A 4,854-nucleotide genomic window follows, 5' to 3' on the forward strand; every position below is an offset into this window, starting at 1 on the left:
GATCTGAAAAAAAACCTAACACCTGCAAAAAAGCAGCGTTCAGCTCCTAACGCAGCTACATTGTTTCCTATGGGGAAACACTTCCTAAGTCTGCACCTAACACACTAACATGTACCCCGAGTCTAAACACCCCTAACCTTACACTTATTAACCCCTAATCTGCCGCCCCCGCTATCGCTGACCCCTGCTGTATATTATTAACCCCTAATCTGCCACTCCAGACACCGCCGCCAGCTACGTTATCCCTATGTACCCCTAATCTGCTGCCCCTAACATCGCCCACCACTATGTTATATTTATTAACCCCTAATATGCCGCCCCCGCTATCGCTGACACCTGCATATTATTATTAACCCCTAATCTGCCGCTCCGTACACCGCCGCAACCTACATTATACCTATGTACCCCTAATCTGCTGCCCCTAACACCGCCGACCCCTATATTATATTTATTAACCCCTAATCTGCCCCCCACAACGTCGCCTCCACCTACCTACAATAATTAACCCCTAATCTGCCGACCGGATCTCACCGCTACTATAATAAATGTATTAACCCCTAAAGCTAAAACTAACTCTAACCCTAACACCCCCCTAACTTAAATATAATTTAAATCTAACGAAATAAATTAACTATTATTAAATAAATTATTCCTATTTAAAGCTAAATACTTACCTGTAAAATAAACCCTAATATAGCTACAATATAAATTATAATTATATTGTAGCTATTTTAGGATTAATATTTATTTTACAGGCAACTTTGTAATTATATTAACCAGGTACAATTATAATTATATTAACCAGGTAGATTGAGCTCGCATTCTATTGGCTGTTCCGATCAGCCAATAGAATGCAAGCTCAATCTGATTGGCTGATCGGATCAGCCAATCGGATTGAACTTGATTCTGATTGGCTGATTCCATCAGCCAATCAGAATTTTCCTACCTTAATTCCGATTGGCTGATAGAATCCTATCAGCCAATCGGAATTCGAGGGACGCCATCTTGGATGACGTCCCTTAAAGGAACCGCCATTCGTCGGGAAGTCGTCAGTGAAGATGGATGTTCCGCGTCAGCGGGATGAACATGGATCCGGAAGAAAGAAGATTGAAGATGCCGTTGATAGAAGATTTCAGCCGGATCATGGACCTCTTCAGCTCCCGCTTGGATGAAGACTTCAGCTGGATCAAGGACATCTTCAGCCCCCCGCTTGGGCTTGGATCAAGACATCGGAGCCAGGACGGATCGGTGTGATACCCGGCGAGGTGAAGATAAGGTAGGAAGATCTTCAGGGGCTTAGTGTTAGGTTTATTTAAGGGGGGTTAGGGTTAGATTAGGGGTATGTGGGTGGTGGGTTGTAATGTTGGGGGGGGGGTATTGTATGTGTTTTTTTTACAGGCAAAAGAGCTGAATTCTTTGGGGCATGCCCCGCAAAGCGCCCTTTTCAGGGCTGGTAAGGTAAAAGAACTTTGAACTTTTTAAATTTAGAATAGGGTAGGGCATTTTTTTATTTTGGGGGGCTTTGTTATTTTATTAGGGGGCTTAGAGTAGGTGTAATTAGTTTAAAATTGTTGTAATATTTTTCTAATGTTTGTAAATATTTTTTTATTTTTGTAACTTAGTTCTTTTTTATTTTTTGTACTTTAGTTAGTTTATTTCATTGTATTTATTTGTAGGTATTGTATGTAATTAATTTATTGATAGTGTAGTGTTAGGTTTAATTGTAACTTAGGTTAGGATTTATTTTACAGGTAATTTTGTAATTATTTTAACTAGGTAACTATTAAATAGTTATTAACTATTTAATAGCTATTGTACCTGGTTAATATAATTATAAAGTTGCCTGTAAAATAAATATTAATCCTAAAATAGCTACAATATAATTATAATTTATATTGTATCTATATTAGGGTTTATTTTACAGGTAAGTATTTAGCTTTAAATAGGAATAATTTATTTAATAAGAGTTAATTTATTTCGTTAGATTTAAATTATATTTAACTTAGGGGGGTGTTAGGGTTAGAGTTAGACTTAGCTTTAGGGGTTAATACATTTATTATAGTAGCGGTGTGGTCCGGTCGGCAGATTAGGGGTTAATTATTGTAGGTAGGTGGAGGCGACGTTGGGGGCGGCAGATTAGGGGTTAATAAATATAATATAGGGGTTGGCGATGTTTGGGGCAGCAGATTAGGGGTCCATAGGTATAACGTAGCTGGCGGCGGTGTATGGAGCGGCAGATTAGGGGTTAAAAAATTTTAATAGAGTGGCAGCGATGTGGGGGGACCTCGGTTTAGGGGTACATAGGTAGTTTATGGGTGTTAGTGTACTTTAGAGCACAGTAGTTAAGAGCTTTATAAACCGGCGTTAGCCCAGAAAGCTCTTAACTGCTGAATTTTTTCTGTGGCTTGAGTTTTGTCGTTAGATTTCTAACGCTCACTTCAGCCAGGACTCTAAATACCGGCGTTCGAAAGATCCCATTGAAAAGATAGGATACGCAAATGGCGTAGGGGGATCTGCGGTATAGAAAAGTCGCAGCTGCAAAGTGAACGTTAGACCCTTTCCTGAATGACTCCTAATACCAGCGGGCGGTAAAAACCAGCGTTGGGAGCCTCTAACGCTGGTTTTGACGGCTACCGCCCAACTCTAAATCTAGGCCTATGTTACCAAAAAAAAACAAGTTACAAAAACAAACAAACCACAGAATAAAAAATAAAAAATAATTACACCTAATCTAATAGCACTATCAAAATAAAAAAGCCCCCCCAAAATAAAAAAAACATAGTCTACAATAAACTACTAATGGCCCTTAAAAGGGCCTTTTGTGGGGCATTGCCCCAAATAAATTGGCTCTTTTACCTGTAAAGAAAAATACAAACACCCCCAACAGTAAAACCCACCACCCACACAACCAACCCCCCAATAAAAAACATATCTAAAAGACCTAAGCTCCCCATTGCCCTGAAATAGGCATTTGTATGGGCATTGCCCTTAAAATGGCATTTAGCTCTTTTACTGCCCAGACCCTACTCTAAAAATAAAACCCACCCAAAAAACCCTTAAATAAACGTAACACTAACCCCCGAAGATCCACTTAGTTCTTGTAATTCCGCTTGAAGGATCCATCCAGGCAGCAAGAAGTCTTCATCTGAGCGGCCTCTTCCATCTTCATCCAGCCGTGAAGTCTTCATCCATGTGGCCTCTTCTATCTTCATCCATCCGGCGCGGAGCGGGTCCAGATCCTGAAGACATCCGGCGCAGAGCTCCTCTTCAATACGGTCTCTGCCGTAAACTGGATCTTGAATGCAAGTGACGTCATCAAAGATGGCGTCCCTTGCATTCCTATTGGCTGAAAGGTTCCAATCAGCCAATAGGATTAGAGCCGCTAAAATCCTATTGGCTGTTCCAATCAGCCAATAGGATTTGGGCAGCTCTCATCCTATTGACTCTTCCAATCAGCCAATAGGATTGAGCTCTCATCCTATTGGCTAATTGGAACAGCCAATAGGATGAGAGCTGCTCAAATCCTATTGGCTGATTGGAACAGCCAATAGGATTTTAGCGGCTCTAATCCTATTGGCTGATTGGAACCTTTCAGCCAATAGGAATGCAAGGGATGCTATCTTGAACTGTTTCAACCACTTAGCAATAGGTTGTTGTTTCCCGTGTGAGATGTACTTTGCACAACGGTACATGTCAGAACACACTAATAAACCTGTATAAAATATTAGGTCATGCAATGCTCAGTGATGAATCTCAATATGATGTCACCATCACTAGACGGTCCCACTGGAACTCCATGAGCGTCTATAAGTCTCCCCAACATCATGTAAAAAAGTCTGTCCTTTTTTCTTTTCACCCAGTTCAGCCGGTCATATTTTACAATTTCTAGGTAATAAAATAAACATTAATGTTTTATAAGGAACATGTCTGGTGTTCACCAGTTTAAATTCTTTTAGAATGAATGTGGGTCCTAAGCCGCAATACAATCAGATGAACTCTCAAAGCAAAGGTAAAAAGCACATCCTGATTCCTACACAGACAACAGAAAAGTATAATGTGCTTGGCACTAATATCATTATTACATATTATGGATGCGGAATCCAGGTACAAGCATTTCTATACAGGACTATTCTGTAAGGAAGAGATAATCGTGGTGTACATGGTCTGTGATATAGGGAACAAATAAATAAATAAATATATTTTTTCTTCACCAGCTAACTGGTGGCAGCACCCACACCTGATACCAGGGTACCCAGCTATTGGCCAGGTGACTTGATTTCATGTTGCAGATATAGCACTTTATTCTTTGTTAAAAAGTATGAGATCTTTACATCTAAAGGGTTTATTAGTTTCCTTTCATTTACACCATCTAGTAAGCATTGAGTGTTATAGGTGTGTGCATCACAGTTAGCTGTATTTAAATAAAACATAAATAAGGCAGGCGCTATAGACTCACATGGCTGTTACTGCAGGATCTGCAGGAATTAGTTTGTTAGAATTAAACCAAGACAGCAGCTAAAATAACTGTAGCTGATTTTACTTAATCATTCTCACTGCTTTATTTTTCTTCTTTTAGGAACCAAAGACTGGACAAACCTCATTCCATTTGGCCAGCACAGAGGACAACACAGAGATGGTTTCTTTCTTTAAAAAGCTTTATCCAGATATGCAGGATGCGCTGAAAGAGGTGAAGTAAGAAAGTTTAACCAATCTGTAGGGAGTTGGCAACAATGTGTAACCATCCTGGGAAGGCAGCGACTGAATGTTCTTATACCCTCTGTTTGTCCCTTTAAACAGGGCTAGATTACAAGTGGCACGCTAATGTTGGCGCAGGCGTGATATTGCAATATTGCA

At 40.0% G+C, this 4,854-nt stretch overlaps 1 long non-coding RNA gene across 1 annotated transcript in view; it reads left to right on the forward strand.

The window, feature by feature from the left end:
• Positions 1–4,592, forward strand: part of LOC128638066 (uncharacterized) — a 23,442-nt gene extending 18,850 nt beyond the window's left edge. Inside the window, exon 3 of the long non-coding RNA XR_008399038.1 lies at positions 4,577–4,592. This is a non-coding gene — a long non-coding RNA (uncharacterized LOC128638066). The remainder of the gene's footprint in view (positions 1–4,576) is intronic.
• Positions 4,593–4,854: the final 262 nt, after the last annotated feature.

This window comes from Bombina bombina, chromosome 8 (assembly GCF_027579735.1).
Source record: "Bombina bombina isolate aBomBom1 chromosome 8, aBomBom1.pri, whole genome shotgun sequence".
Classification (NCBI taxonomy): Eukaryota; Metazoa; Chordata; class Amphibia; order Anura; family Bombinatoridae; genus Bombina; species Bombina bombina.